The 16651-nt window shown below is 48.9% G+C and overlaps 1 protein-coding gene across 1 annotated transcript in view; it reads left to right on the top strand.

Moving 5' to 3' along the window:
• LOC135915668 (uncharacterized) overlaps nucleotides 1-16651 on the top strand; it is a 381759-nt gene that overhangs the window by 296079 nt on the left and 69029 nt on the right. Inside the window, exons 8-9 of the mRNA XM_070521761.1 lie at nucleotides 3579-3787; nucleotides 14942-15213. The gene's annotated coding sequence lies outside the window, so the exon portion shown is untranslated. The remainder of the gene's footprint in view (nucleotides 1-3578; nucleotides 3788-14941; nucleotides 15214-16651) is intronic.

The following is a 16651-nucleotide window of genomic DNA, read 5'->3' as shown; positions in this document are numbered from 1 at the left end:
ATGTACAGCCATGACATACAGTTGCCGCCATAGTAGTGCGCAACGATGCCGGCAGCGCAAGCCCTCAGCAGCAGGTCACGTTCATCAGTGCTTAATTCCCTCAAGTCGAACCCAGCATCGCGAGCCAATGTGTCGTTGTCCGGGTCGTTCATTGCAACGAGCGTCAAAGTTGGCGTCATAAAATAAACAACCAGCTTATAGTCGCGCGCTTTCCATTCCGCTAGCCACCATAGTTCCGTTTTGAAGCTGCTGTCGGCTCAGTCTTGGCTCTGTTTCTGGCCGCGCGTTTGCGTTTTGCGAAGAAAAGCCGTAGCGCCGTCTGCGAGCACCGTTCCACTCACTAACGGTGCAACGTCATTATGAGTCTACCACGTTACCACTCTTTGATCGAAGGGCGGACGATTTGAACTGCGCTAGAGGTACGCGGACGCCTCCGAACGTAATTTCTATTCAAATAAGTCTCTTCTTCGCATGAAACAAGCGTTTAGACGTTTCTGGGATGGTATTTCAACAGTCCACGTTGACTTAAATTTAACCTTTAGTGTCTCTTTAACTGAGATGGTGTAAGAGTGGGATTGATGATTAATATGCAGAAGACAACGATAATGATAAATAGCCGAGCAATGGAACAAGAGTTCAGGATCGCCAATCGGCCTCTAGAGTCTGGGAAGAGTACGTTTACCTAGGTCAATTAATCACAGGGAACCTTAATCATGAGAAGGAAATCCACAGAATAAAAATAGGATCGATCGCATACGGCCGACATTGCCAGCTCCTGACTGGAAGCTTACCATTATCATTGAAAAGGAATGTGGACAATCCGCACATTTTGCCCGTGCTGACATATGCAGCAGGTACTTGGAGACTGAAAAAGAAGTTTGAGAACAAGTTGAGGCCCGTGCAAAGAGCGATGGAACGAAGATTGCTAAGGAAAACGTTAAGAAACAGAAAGAGGGCGGCTGGAATGCTCAGGTTCAGTTTAGGTAACTGTTCTCGGTTAGATAACCGTTTGACCATTAGGGTTACAGAATGGCTACCAAGAGAAGGGAAACGCAATCGAGGACGACAGAAGACTAGGTGGAGCGATGAAATTAGGAAATTCGTGGGCGTTAGTTGGTATCGATTGGCGCAGGACAGAGGTAGTTGGAGATCGCAGGGAGAGGCCTTCATCCTGCAGCAGACATAAAACAGGCTGCTGCTCATATTTATAATGAATGATCGGTGACGTATTTTTAGTAAGTGGTATCCATTAAGGCGGGTTGCTTTCCCTTGTCAGAACTGTACAAATTGCGATATTGATCATGTCAGCGCATTCTCTGTTGGAGACTGGTTGATCCGATGCGTTAGCCAAAGCGGTTGCGGATGTTGGTGCAAGGTTGATGATGCGCCAATATATCTTGGCGTTATCGCATACCACGCGCCCCAGGTCGCTATTAAAGATTATTTTGCATCGGTGATCGTACTCAAGTATTCTTTTTTGACTGAGTAGTATTTTTCCTTCGGCTCGAGGTTTCCTTTTATCGTAGCAGCGCAATAAAGCCACCTCTCTTTATTGTCGAGTATTGTTTTAGTCCCTTCGAAAACCGAGGAATAGAACGATTTTCAGCAAATTTTATTCTGGGGATAAATCTTTATGGAAGGTCCTGTATTTTACTCTTAAATATCAAGCAGTTGTCGCTAACCGATCTCTGGCTAAAACTGCCATTGAAGATTGGAAGAAAAGTTGCTCAGTTCGTTATTAATGGCGTAGTCATTACCTTTGTCACGCAAAGTGATTGTTTTTTTTCGTATTTCATGGCAGTCGGCATGGAAGGCAAAATCTGCTTGAATAAGTTTGAGGTAGCAAATGGGCTCTAATTACGTAAAGGATGATAAGCTATCGCAAGGCATGTTCAGTATTAAGTCGAAAATGTTGCTGGAGTCGTCTATGATGCGTGTTGGGCTGGTTACTAGTTCATGAAGGTTAGATATCAGACAAACATCGAGAAAATCTCTTCATTCTACGCTTATTCGTTGTGAGTGAGAATTATGCCACTTGTTTCCTGCGTGCGGGTTATTTAGCGGTAATGCAATGACGAAGCCAAAGACGTGCTTTTAAAAACGTCTCTTCCACGGAAACCGGCATGAGTCAACCTCCAATGACGCCAATTCTCCGCAACACAATCCAGGAGTGGGCGCCGCAGCAACCACGTGAGCGTCTGCACCGAAGCTTTTGCGCTCGGCGGAACGCTCAAAGCAGAACGCCGGTGTTTCAGCAGCTCTCAAAGCCTGAGCTTCTGCAGAAATGTCACCATGGAAAAACTCGGAACGCGAATGAGGCGTTCAACAAGGTTGTATGGGAGCACGCTCCGAAGAATGTCTTTCTTGGCCTCAAGAGGGTGAAAATAGCGACAATGGATGCTGTGCTAACTTTTAATGACCGCAGCATTGCTCGAGCCGACATTTTGAGGTCATTCGGAGTTTCTCCAGGACGGTTCACAGTCCAGTGGTTGCGCGAAGTTGACCGGCAGCGACTGTACTTTGCAGAGAGGGCTACACGACTGGTAACTAAGGAGGTCCGGAAAACAATGCAGCTAGCACAGAAAGTGTTGACGATGGAGGGGACTACCAGGCTGGTGGCTATTGAAAAAATGCGCCAGAATTTGTTTCTATAGTTCTATATTGCAATAAAGCTCTTTCTTCCACTTCAAAGCCAATTATCTCAAAACACCAAATTTTGCTGCATTTGACCCTTTCTTTCAGACACTACAACCGCTGGGGCGATAACATTTTACAGGTATTGAGCAAACATTACAGAAAGTCTACTGAACCAGGATTATAAATATTCTTGAAGGGGATTTTCGTTTACAGGCTGTTTACTGCAGATTTCGGCTTTAAAATTTGGTGGGCCCAGTAAAAAAAATGAAAAAAAATCTAATCTTCAAAAAGAAATAACCCTGGTTCAATTTCACTACCTAACATTGCTGATTACAATGCCACCAAGAATAATGTTCTAACCCCAGCAGATCACGAGAAAAAGGGTCAGGAACATAGCCTAAAATGCATGGCTAGAATAGGACCTACCCTGTCCCCTTAAGTGCCACTACGGTGGAGCAATTGCCAGCAACAACTGCAAGGCTAATCCCACCAGTAGCCTACAACCACTCAACTCAACTCACCCGACCGACACCTTTAAAAGGGATGTCGGCTTCATTCACCAGCAGTGGACACGGCCGCACCACCGCGACTATGTCACCTGAAGTTCCGCTTCTGTTGCTGGTGTTCTACGGATGCATTTGCCTCGGATCGCTCAGGGATGCTTATTTTCCCCCTTATGGACAACGTCTGATTACTTTAATAAGATATTAAGAAATTTATCATGTATCGTATATTTGAATAATCCATCTAATTCCCGACCAGTCCCCGTAGTGGGTAGGAGCCACGTGCTGGAACGACAGAGGTCGAAGTTGCGCGTTTGCACGCGCAGTTTTCGACACGCGCGGCGCCGAACGCGCCCACAAAAACGCGCCCACAACGACGTAAAATCAGCCAGGTGTGGACCACTGCGACCAGCTGCTGCTGCTGCTCCCGTGCCGCAGGAACACGTCAAAGCCGGCACGCGGGAGCATGGAGACCATCACCTCCGTCGTCAAGGCCAGTCTTCCGGGGCCTAGACGAGCTGTCGACAACCGCCTCCACCCCCCCCCCCCCCCCCGCCCGGCAAAACCACGCAAGAACCTCGGCCCCGTGCAGCCCCGCCCGCGGCAAAACCATCAGCGCAGGACCCGTAACAACATGGCGCATGCCGGTAAGCCCGAATATGCAAGCGCTTTATTGCAATTGCAAGTAAAAGGGTAATAGAGACGTTTTCATCCGCCCTTCCCCTGAGCTAGAACTCTTACAGTTGCCGTGGCGAATGGTCGACCAGTGTTTGTTGGGTTAAGAGGTCTCTGGAGATGTGACAGATGCACATTAGACTTTGTTGAAGAAAAGTGCGAAGCGAAGTGGTCTCACCTTCACGGTCTGCTCCATTGGCTCTCCTGCGGGGACATGTCAGTGTTGGGCCTTCTGCTGCCCTCATGACCTTTGTGTGCACGGCAAGCTATCACCAGCGTTCCTGCCGTGCAATTGCGCGCAAATAACAGGCACGAGCCGGAGGGAGAGGAAGTATCAGGCAAAAAACGAATCCTTTGATTAGGAACTCGCAAATGGCAATGCTTCTCATCTAGTCCTATTTCCTGCATCCTCAATAGCTATGCTGCCTATGACCATCAAGCCGCTGTTCGGAAGTGCATGGTAGCTGCCAAGGCGCTGGGTTGGCAATACAACTGCAGGGGACATATTCTGCGACTATCGCTTCGGCGACACCGTTCGCGTGACGTAGGCCTCAACAAGCGAATCAGCTTATCCGATTATGCTCAACCAGTCAATAAGCGCGCGCCTAACGGCGATGCCATCGCAGAAGCGACACTATAGCCGAAATTGATCGTTGCAGAATACGTCCCCAGTGGTTCCGTGAGCTGCCTCACCGCAACATTTCTCGGCAGCGTATAGTTAAAACTCGGTTCAATAAGGAGCAGCACAGCGCTGTCATTTTTAAGTTCATTTAGTAAGCCATCCTTTATTTAGGACTCCTGATGTATTTAATGGCGATTACCATTTTGTGGCGCTTGGAGGAATCGTACACTCCACTGCTTCTGGAGTCTTGCTGACCACGCATTGAAAATATTGGCCTTTTGATAGGCGCCCATCATTACTGGGAAATCATCGCGGGATCCACTAAGCGTACGTCTCAGCTCCAAATTGATGGCAGTGGAGACTGTATTCAGATGGACAGTCCAGGCCAAGGCCGGCACAATGAAGTCAACAGGAATCTGCTTCTCGGCTCCTGGCGTGATGCGTACAGAAGGGAGTTAACAAATTGACAAGGAAATATCAGCCCAGCTAAAGTCTTTCTGGGAGCTCGAGCACATCGGTATCGAGGAACATGAGCCTGTTCCTCACCAGGACGCCTTCCTTCAGCGATATAAAGAAACCATTAACTTTTAGAATGGCAGCTATAAGTTGTCGTTTTCTTGGAATTCGATGGTTAACGAGCTTAGCGACAACTACGAGTGCGCAGCAAGGCGTCTTAGAGCACATACAATGCGCCTCGTGAAAGGAGATTCGTTTATTAGGGAGTACGACGCCTCCATAAGAGATTACATAGAAAAGGGCTATGCAGAGCCAGCCAGCAAGAATTACGACACGTCGGAAGGTCCGGCGTACTATATGCCACATGACGCAATTGCTCATCACGAAAGCCAGGCGACGAAACTGAGGGTAGTATTCGATGCATCATTAAGTGCCAAAAAGTGCCTCTCACTGAACAATGTTTTGGAAAGTGGCCCTAACCTAAACCCTGAGCTCATTGATCTGCTGATCAAATTCCGCACTTACAACATTGCCATCGTTGCGGATATTGAAAAGGCCTTTCTCCAAATCTCCCTATCAGAGGGCGATTGGAACGCTGTGTAGTTCCTCTGGTACGCTATGACCCCAAAGAAAGGGGAAGAACTTCCAGCTGTGGTGACCTGTTGGACTACTCGAGTGCCGTACGGTGTCACGTCGAGCCTATTTCTCTTGTCTGCAACGTTGCAACATCATCTTGAAGGCCTGCCGGAACAGTATGCTGAGACTGCGGTATCCAGCGCAAGCATTTTTACGTAGATGACCTTGTAACTGGGGTTGACAGCCTTTACAAGGGTAAAGTCTTGTGCCAGGAATAAAAATTTATATTGTCTCCAGCAGGGATGCGGCTACACAAGTGGATATTGAACGAACGTGATCTCGTAAACTTCATGGAGAATGGCAATGTGGAACGAACGAACGCTGATGATGGATATACTGCAGCTACAAAGCTTTTGGGAGTTGGTTGAAATGCTCAGACTGACCACTTAGAATACAACCTAACTTCACTCATCGGCCTCCTCTCCGCAAGCGCCGACAACAAGAGATTTGTGCTGCAGGCCTCGGCAAGAGTTTTCGACCCTTTTGGATTTATTGCTCCCACAACATTATGTGTAAAGTTAATGTCCCAGAAGTTGTGGGAGTTCGGAATTGGTTGGGACGATATCTTTGCCTGAAACATTGCAGCCTGAGTGCGACTGCTGGTGTAAGGAGCTTTCATGCATTGGAGTATCCGTTCCAAGACAGATAGCGGCAGGCCTAAGAAGTGATGATACGGAGAAAGTGGCACACATTTTCTGTGACGCAAGCCCGAAGGCCTCTGGTGTTGTCGCATATATCGTGACCAAGTCTCCGTTCGGACTAATAAATGTAAGCTTGGTCATGGCCAAATCAAGACTGACTCTTTTGAGATGCCTCTCGCAACCCCGATTGGAGCTGTTGGGAGCCCTTGTTGGTGCGCCGCTATGCCATTACGTAACCAAGACCTTGGATCTGAAGAACGTTGCTACTACCCTCTGAACTGACTCTTCCGTAGCTATGTACTGGATCAAGGGAAACGCTGCCAGATTGAAGCCTTTCGTAGCAAATCGAGTCTCAGGATTGCAAGCTCTGACAGATCTCAAGGATTGCAAACACTGCCTAAGTTCAGACAGCCCCGCTGACCTAATCACCCGAGGCATTCTCCCATCAGCCCTGCGGGAAAGCGAGTTGTGTTGGAGAGGACCCCGTTGGCTTCAGGAGGATGACACGCATTGGCCAACAATAAGGACCCGAGCTCGAACGTTGGGGAGTGCCAAATGAAAGAGCGAAAGGTGACGGTGATGCCCATAGTATCCTCGTCATCCATGGCAATTCTCAATGTTGAGAATTATAGTTCATTCAGCAGAGTCGTGCGAGTAACCGCGTGGGTCCGCCACTTTGTCGACAACTGCCACAACAAAGAAGGAAAGACAATCGTCCCATTAGGAGCTGAAGAAGTGATCCGCGTCGAAAGATACTGGTTGGCTAAAACTTTAAGAGATGCGTCCAGCGATGACCTTTCAAACCTGAATAATCGAAGACCTCTGCCAAGAGTTCCTTTGTTTTACCTTTTATCCCGTACTTCGACAAAGAGAGCCTCATGCCAGTTGGTGCACGCTTGCAATTCAGTGATAACAACGAAGAGACTTAGCATCCCGTCGTTCTCCGTCGCAATCACCCCCTCACGTGACTGCTCATACGGAAGGAACACTTGAGAATGCTGCACACGGATGTACGCGAGACTCTAGCACAGCTGCGAGAATCGTCTTGAATTATCAGAGGACGTCAGGCCGTAAAGAAAGTTATAAAGCAGTGCCTCGTCTGTCAGAAAGTTGCCCTCCAGCTACGCAACCAGTAGCACCACTTCCAGCTGACAGAATATCAAAAGGAAACACGTTCGGCATCGTGGGCATCGATTTTGCAGGGCCCTTCATCGTCAACAGTGACGCGACAACAAAAGATGCTACATCGCTATTTTGACCTGTGCTGTGACACTAGCCGTCCACCTTGAGCTCGTCAGCGACCTGTCGGCTACAGCCTTCCTCTTGGCCTTTAAACGCTTTGTTGCACGCCGTGGAACCTCCTCGACGGTCGGACAACGCGCTCACATTCAAACATGCAGCATGGGATCTAAAGGCCATGTTCGCGCTCTTGCAACTCGAAGAATTGCAGTCATACTTCGCTGGAAACCAGATCAGATGGAAGTTTATTGTATAACGGGCAGCTTTCTGGGGCGGATTCTGGAAGTAGATGGTGTGATCTGTGAAAATAGCGTTGCGAAAGGTGTTAGGTCGGAGCAGCTTGAGTTTCGAACAACTGACCACCGTTCTTTATGAGATGGAGACGGTGATCAACTCACGCCCTTTGACTTTCATATATGATGATGCTCAAGAGCCAGAGCCACTGTCACCGGCGCACCTTCTTGTCGGAAGAAAGTTGACAACCCTTCCTCAACATCTGCTGCCGGACGAAATTCCTGGCGGTGGAATGCATCTCTCACGTCGCTGGAAGTACCGGACTGTCGTGGTCGATGGTTTCTGGCGACGGTGGCGGAAAGAGTACTTATTGGATCTTAGATCGACACATATGTACCGCCCAACGACATCGAGCTTTGCTGCTCCTGAGGGAACACCGCTTGAAACGCCACATGTGCAAGACCGCCAGAATTAAGGAAACATTTAAGGACAGAGACGGCAGGGCGTGGTGCCGCAAATTGTTATTAAGTGAAGGAACAGAGGTGAACTGACCGATACAGCTGCTGTATTCCTTAGAGATTGGGGAGCAATGAGCTCGATAATAGTTTGCGCATCCTGGGGAGATCGTTCTTGAGCCAAAGAATCCCCGCACTGGGGGCCGCCGATGATGTGGCGAGGAGGACTGCCCCACCTAAAACGGCACTATTGAGGTCACTGTGCCAGAAGCGCTGGACACTTGACACCCCTCAAACTGCGTGCAAAATATTGGCGGGCGCTTTCTTCGAACAGCAACCGACGGTGCGATGGCGTCTTTCAAGTTTGGAGGGGGTTGCTTGCACGTGCGGGGTTCAAGAAAGCCTATTCGGCACAATGTATGGCGACTTTCCCTTTCTCTCTACTCTCTCCCCTTTCCCGTACCTTCTAGTCAAAAATAAACGAGTCTTCTTGATGCACTCTAAGAGAACGGATGTCTGTCGTTTTTTCATCAGGTAAAAGTTCTTCGTCTTTTATTCGACCACCGAAGGCACCGTATGCTCTCGCTAAACTCTTGAAGTCACATTTTCTTTTTTTTTAGGCAAATGGGACAGCGAAGATTCTGGGAAGGTCGAGGCTAGAAGCTGCACAGCGGTCTAGTGGTGCACGGCATCTTTGCATTGGGAGGCGAGTGGAAGCAGTCGGCGTACTTTGTCCCCATCGCAGATCTCTCTCAAGAAAGGGTCTGCTCAGCGATACCATGCAGAGCAGACGCCGGAGTAGGCCTCCCTAAATTTCCCACGCACTGGTGTCTGATGCGCAGCGGCAGACGTACGGCCCACTTTCTTTCCCCTGCTAGGCTCCCTATTGGCGGCGAGGGGTTACGGAGTCGCCATCTGTCGGAAGCGCCTCCCTTGCGTAGTACGAGGGATCGCGCGGCGCGCTCCTCATAGGTTTCGCAAACGGCGCTCAATAAGAACACCACGCGGCAGCCCTTCTGGACATTTATGTGGGTACTCTCAAAACGAGGGAAGTTTTTGACTGTCGATATAATAATCCTGGGCAAACTGAAAGCACGTAATCGTTTGCAGATGCTATCTCTTTACCGAATACGTATACAGTGAACGCCACTGCGAGCGGTCACCACGATGGAGTCTGCCGAACCGGCTTCTTGCGTGACAGGTTGGCAAACGCTGAGAGTGAACTATGTGAAATACGTTCTTATAGTGGGCTGTCTGTATAACCAAATGAGGCATAACAGAATGGAGCCTCAATCCAGCGAATTTCGCACGGTTTCGCAGCGACCGACTGCACGACTGCATGCATGTCCGCGCATGTTTTGCTTTCGCTGTGAGCGCGTTTTCGCACCATGCCGTGAGCTTTAGGCCGCAGCATATGAGCATTTGACAGTACACTAGCAGCCATTGTTGCGTGGACGCTATGAGAACTGTTGAAAAATAATTCCGTTATAGAGACTTCGACGCCTAGCTACGGCTACTGTGATGTGCCGTCGCGACGATTCAATCTTTTTTTGTCTTTTAAGTTCTTGGACATTTGAATATTATTTCTCAAGGTGCGTCGCACTGTATGTTTATCGGTCTTCTCAGCGTGCGATGTCCCTCTGCTTGTTTTTCGTAATCCATCTGCATTAATTCATAACACAAACATGACCATATGCCATGCCTTTCTTTAATGTGCGTCTTACCGCTCCCTTTCCGTTCCAGTTAACTTGCCAGTATCTATATTATCAACAAGTTCATAGACCAAACCGTCATGACATTAGCCGGGCAGCGGTTGTGGGCGAGCGTCTCAGTGCGCGTTTTCTGCTACTCACCGAACATCGCGCAGTCCCGGCGCCGTAGCAGAAATGTTCCTCGCGTCTGTGCTTGCTGCATACATGAGTTTAAGCCGATGGCTGTCTGCCGGCTATAAGTTTCGCCAGCCAAGCTTCACGCAGCTCCTTGCGCTGTGGCTACGTGTGAATAAGGCTGACACCGGGCTCCGTTGCGTACGTCCGGCACTGCGGCACCGAGCAGTAGTCTAATGCTGCACGCCTCCAAAGGCAGCCACTACCTATTATAGTACTTTCATATGTTGTCAAGCAGACACCCTAAGCGATAAAGCCTCGCCACTTAACCGGAAACGCGGCGCAAGTCGGACTTTAAAACTTTCGTTTTCAGCTCGCTTCCGAAGCAGCCGACGCGGCCGCTGTGTCCACGTGATCCCTCATGCCAGGTCACGCCGACGGTGGCGCTAACTTTTCCAGTGATTGAGCTCGCCCCCAATTGCGCGCGGATTGTGCCGCACGATCGTCGGTTCCGCTTGTGCCCGGTCGCGATATGCGCAGTTGGCGGTAGAGTCACTGGGAAAAATTTTTTTCCAGTGACTGTAAGTTGGCGGCGACGCGCAGCGCCACCGCTATCCCTCCCCCCCGTCCAGCTTTTCGCAGGACGGAACTGCGCGTTGGCTCTCCGCTTTCCTCTCTCTTGCGCTCAAGGTAGAGCCACTGCTGTCGGCTCCCCTAGCGTCGTTTCATTCGAACTGCGACGGTGTTGTCGGCCTCGGAGTCTACACGGAGCGATGGCGACAGCGACGGCAAAAGTACGCCTAGATTATCCATATAATTGCTATCTCAACCAAAAGGGCGAAGGTCACTGCTGCCTTGTCCATTTTACGGGGGTTCTGTCTCCGCCGTGTACCAAACGGAAGCATGCTGAGGGCGATGTGACAAGTTGTGGTGAATCCCTAACATGCAATAAACTTTGCATTCGGCGACAGGGTGTTGCCGCGGCGCTTATATTTGCGTCATGGTTCTTTGTAGTAGTGTTGTAGGGCTGTGAGTCAGGCGCCTCGTAGATGTGGAGCGCTGCCTATGGGGAACAGGGTGCTGAGGTGGTCGTCACGGTGTTGTCCTTGAAGCGTCACGGTGAGATAAATCAGTCAGCTAGCGTTGTACAGGGTGCGTAGCAGGAGACGAGTACTGCGAGCCCCTGGAACTACGATAGGCAGGCAGAGGGATCCCTTCGGGCGTGGTAATGGCCTCCCGCAGGTTGTCGTAGATGCCAGCTTGCAGTGGAATATTGTATCACCAAGAGCAGGCCACGTGGAAGGTCAGGTGTTGCGTGAAGACTGCAGACACTGATTGCCTACGTTGCTGAGGTAAAAGTGACTTTCTCCTGAAAGGACTACATGACATGGTTGGTCCTATAAAAGTTCTGCAGGCAAGCAACCGCAAGATCGACGAACTCAACGCTTCGAAAGGTTATCGGCTTGCTGCCTTTTACCGAGAGAACTCATATGCTGGTGACGTCGAGTTGGACGGAGTATGTATTTAATGACTGTGGAAGCTGTGGCTATGGTTAAGACTATAAATCGTTTAAAGAATGTGGAAACTATCTTTGGTGAGTTTGTGAACTCGCCAAGTGACAGGTATATAGCTATAAAGTTTTTGATTCAGGTTTAATATGTTTAGAAGGCTTCCACACGTCTAACTGCGTGAACACAACAAAACAGCCGATTCTATATTTCAGTTTGTCTGCTTGCTGATTTTGAGCAATTGAGTTTTTGAGTTTTTTGTACACTTGTCCGTTCGACGTTCACGTGGATTAAATATCTCACTCACTCACTCACTCACTCACTCACTCACTCACTCACTCACTCACTCACTCACTCACTCACTCACTCACCCACTCACTCACTCACTCACTCACTCACTGTCTCACTCACTCACTCACTCACTCACTCACTCACTCACTCACTCACTCACTCACTCACTGTCTCACTCACTCACTCACTCACTCACTCACTCACTCACTCACTCACTCACTCACTCACTCACTCACTCACTCACTCACTCACTCACTCACTCACTCCGGGCAACCCGAGGGATTCCATAGCGTACATTCATGGCCTTCCACAGGTGTCTTAGTTGCCAGTGCGTAGTGGAATTTCGAGCACAGAGAACCGGCCAGCTGGAAGCGGGTCTTACGTGAAACCAGCGCAGCTGCTGTTTGTATACGTTGCTCACGTAAGAGCGGCTATCCGGCTAAAATAACTGCATGAGATGGTTGCTCCTATAAAAGCTCTGCAGGCGGCACCTAGGTATCCGCATGAGCGACGAACGCAGCGCTTCGAAAGGCCATCGGCTCGCTTCTGCTCACCGAGAGAACTCGGACGCTGCGGATTGGACATAGCAAGAATTTAATGCACCTCAGAAATTGTGTCTGTGGCGTCCCCGTGCCGTTACGAGCAGTCCCCGCCTCCGCGGTCTTAAGACGCGCGAAGCGGCCGATGGTCAGATTTTCCGCAACATAGGCCTGCTGTGTTACGCCGAACGCACGGTAGCGTTTCATCGAACGGGTGGCAGTGTTTCTTCGAACGCGCTGGAGCGCTGCATCGAACGCGGCGCGAGATTGCGCCACGACAGTGATTGGTGGTCTTGATTGTTTGTTCTGCGCATGTGCGATGTGAGGCGAGAGTTTTCTTGGTTGCTGCGACGCGGCCTGTAGGCCAGACTGAATGAGGACGTTACACAAGTACGTCTCGGCGTTTGTCGCAACAAACTGCAACGCGGATGGGATGCTGCAATATGTATTGAAGATGTGTACTTCGAGTGCTACACCTGGCAAGTTGCCGGAGTTTGACACCGACACTGGGGGCATCGAAGACTTCCTCGATCTACTGCAGTGCTTCATCGCTGCCAAAGACATTACAGGAGAAATTATTGGTGTCCTTGACTGCAATCGGCGAAAAAGTTTACGGAACGCTCAGGAGCTCGCTTCTTCCAAAGACGTCCACCAAGGTGACATTCGAGGACAGCGTTGGCGTACTGAAAAAGCAGTATATTCCCCGAAGTACTGTGGTGAAGAAAAGGTATCGCTTCCAGCGACGAAAACGAGAGAAGCATGAAAGCGTCATGGACTTATCGTGCGTCTCAAGAAATTGGCAGGAACGTGCGCGTTCGGTGCGTTTCTAGAGGAAGCTCTGCGGGACCGGCTAGTCGCCAGTCTTCGAACAGATGCTATACGCTGGCGACTGACGTCTGACGCTGCCATTAGCCACGCCTGATGCAGAACTGACCTAGGAACGCAACTGCATCAACGCCATGGCTATGGAAGGTGTGTCGAAAGACACCCCCGTGTGCAGAAATGCAACTTAAGTCGAAGCACATGCTTGACTTGACTGATGACGCCTAGCGTTAACGTGCCCAAAGACGCTCACTGCGTTTCCTTAGGCGCATTGCCGATAGGTGTCACTCGGATCAAGTCAAGCATGGGATTCAACTTAAGTTGCATTTCTGAATACGGGGGTTAGCAAATGGTCAGGATGAGAATGGAAGTTCTCGCCGCGGGCGTCTCCCACCTTCGCTGACAAAGACCGGCAACAGGACGGTGTCAACAAGCGTTGGCAAGAACGTCAGGAGCAACACATTCGCGAAGTCTGAAATAACGGCGTCGCATGGGACAAACGCGTCGTGTAATCGCTGTGCGGGACATCATGAGCCTGTAAGTTGCCCATTCATTAACATTACTTGTTACAAATGTCGGACAAAAAGGCCACTTGGCTTAGAAGTATAAAACCAATGTAGTTAAGCAGCTGGACTACGCCGTCGCCGGGCATTGTCACTCGCGCTGTGTCACACCGACAAGGCGCTGGGGTGGTGGTTGACGGGATTTTAGCGTCATTGTGCGATGAATAAGCCAGCAGCTGTGGTACAGGCGCGAAAGCTGCCGTTGAACCAGGGTGCATTGCAGGAGGCGAGTCGTACGAGCGTCTCGAACTACGATCTATGAGACAAGTGCATGCAGGCAGAAGGATCCCGTAGCGTGTAGTAATGGTTTTCCGCAGGTTGTCGTAGATGCCAGAGCGCAGTGGAATTTGGGATCACAGAGGGCTGGCCACCTGAAAGGTCAGGTGTTGCGTGAAGACATCGCAGATGCTGATTGCCTACGTCACTGAGATAGAAGTGGCAATCACCTGAAAGGACTGCATGACATGGTTGCTCCTATGAAAGCAAGATCGACGTACGCAACGCTTCGACAGGTTATGGGGTTACTGCCACTTACCGAGAGAACTCATATGCTGGTGACGTCGAGTTGGACGGAGTAGGTATTTAATGACTGCGGAAGCTGTGGCTCTAAGACTTTAAATTGTTTAAAGAATGTGGAAACTATCTTTGGTGAGTTTGTGAGCTCGCAAAGTGACAGGTATATAGATATAGTTTTTTATTCAGGTTTAATATGTTTAGAAAGCTTCCACACGTCTAACTGCGTGAACACAACAAAACAGCAGATTCTATATTTCACTTTATGTCTGCTTGCTTATTTTGAGCAAGAAAACGCTGCTATTTGACAAGTTGTTCTGTGCGATATATACAAGTTCTCTCGAACGTACGCGTGCATTGTGGATAAGTAGCTAAAAAGACGACAGCGAATACTGATAACGCCTGCGACTGTAGATGGACAGTTAGAACGCTTTCAGTAGTTACCAGCAGTGTTTGTTATTCTTCAGTGAAATCTTGGCTAGAATAAAATTAGGAGTGTGTCTTATATTTATGTTAATGCTGTTAGCAATGCCAGCGCAATAAGTTACAAAATGTTCCGCCTATTCATCTCCGAACCTGATAATGCACGTTCGGATGCAATGACTTTGTGTCAGGAAAGTGTGTGCTCAAAAACTAGATTTTATTGTTTGAAGTAACTTGTAGTTAACGTTTATTATTTGAAAAAGTGCTTCAGGGCGAGACCGGGTAGCCAGTGACGCTTTCGAAAGAGTAAGTCTAGATTTGAGACAACACATTAAATTTACTGTTGCTCCTGCCGCAGCGGGCCAACTCACGGACGTCTACATAGTGACGTCTAGGCTACAAGGGTCCGTGGTGGCCTCAGCGGCCACCCTTTTGGGGTGGCTTACCAGCCCAATCCAACACCAGGCGGAGGCCTACCGTCACTGGGGGGTGGCATTCAGGCACGGGCCGGAGACACCCGGCCAGCTCCTTCAGGTCGTGGATGCTGGCCCGCATCCGGCCTCGGGCCGGATCGTGGCCAGTACAACGTACCAAACGTGGGAGGAAATCACGGCAACGAGCGAAACGACGGTGAGAAATGCTTGTGTTATAGACGATACACACGTTAAGATGCATTTCATTTCATTCCATTTTCTTTCCGTGAAGACCCCCCGAGGGCTTATTACATATGAGGTGCAATCAGCTAAAAAAAAACATTAATAATGCCACATGTGTTTATATACAAAATACGTTATCGAAATTTTCAGCGAATTATGATGCACAGGCGATCTCTATGACATGTTGGGCATGGCCGTTCCAATCTTTAGCTGCACGTGGGAACAAGGAAGCTGAAAAAGTAACAATTCAAGCACGCGGACGAAAAACTTGACAGTTGTGGTTGGTGCGGTCTGAAGTGTACGATACTGGCATGGTGTAAGGTGCATGATTAAGTGATAAGCAATAGAACTTGTGGCAAAGTATTAGGGTGGCTATGTGAGGGCAAACTGAGAGAGGCGTTAAGGCAGATTTAGTTTTCAGAGCTGAAACACTGACGTCATACGAATAAGAAGAATGTATGAAGCTTGTAGCACGATTTTTGTCTGCTTCTAGGTCGTTTATGAGGCTAACACGATGCTGGTTCCATATGGCGAGTGCATTTTCTAGTTTAGGTTGAATGAGTGCCTTGTAAGCAAGCAAGTGTAAGGGATTTGGGGCGAGGTGAAGATGAGTTTACGAAATGGCAGTGTATTGCTAGCTGATGATATCGCGTTGTTTATGTGTTAATTCTGCGTTATATCATTTCATACTTTTATGCCTAACAATTTGAAAGACGATACGGATTGTACGATGCCGTTTGCGATATTGTATAGAAAGGCATGAAACTTGTGTCGACGGGTAATGCAAGAAACTTGAACTTGCTAGGATTAAGCATCTTCAGTCGGTCTTCTCACCAGTGTGGGATGTGGCTAATATCCGGTTGGAGGGCTTCTTGATACGCAGTGTTTATTACTCGGCAGTATATAACGCAGTCGTCAGCAAACATTCTGATTTGGCAAGATGCGTGCAATGGGAGATCGTTAATAAATATAAGAAGCAAAAGTGGGACGAGAGCGGATCGTTGTGGGACACCTGATGTTAAAGGAAGAGGATTGGAGGACTGGTTATTTATGATGACTGTTTGAGAGCGGCTTCTTAAGAAGGCTTTGATTCACTGTAGTACGTTAGAGTATAGGTTTAACCGAGAGGGTTGTTTATTGAACGTTGATGTGGAACTTCATCAAATGCCGTATCGTAGTCCAGCAAAATAGCGTCAAGGTGAACGTTAGTGTCAAAGTCAGCAAGCAAACAACGTGGCTAGTTGTGTTTCGCATGAATACCTCTTGCGAAACCCGTGCTGGGGCGGATGGAAGAAATTTTTTGGGTTTAAGAAGTCCATAGTGTGAGAGTATATAACATGTTCCATAACATTGAAAGGGACCCTAGTTAAAGATATGGTACGGTAGATAACAGTTGAATTTTTGTCACCTGA

Source organism: Dermacentor albipictus, chromosome 7 (assembly GCF_038994185.2).
Source record: "Dermacentor albipictus isolate Rhodes 1998 colony chromosome 7, USDA_Dalb.pri_finalv2, whole genome shotgun sequence".
Taxonomy (NCBI): Eukaryota; Metazoa; Arthropoda; class Arachnida; order Ixodida; family Ixodidae; genus Dermacentor; species Dermacentor albipictus.
This window is presented reverse-complemented; position numbering and strand designations above follow the sequence as displayed.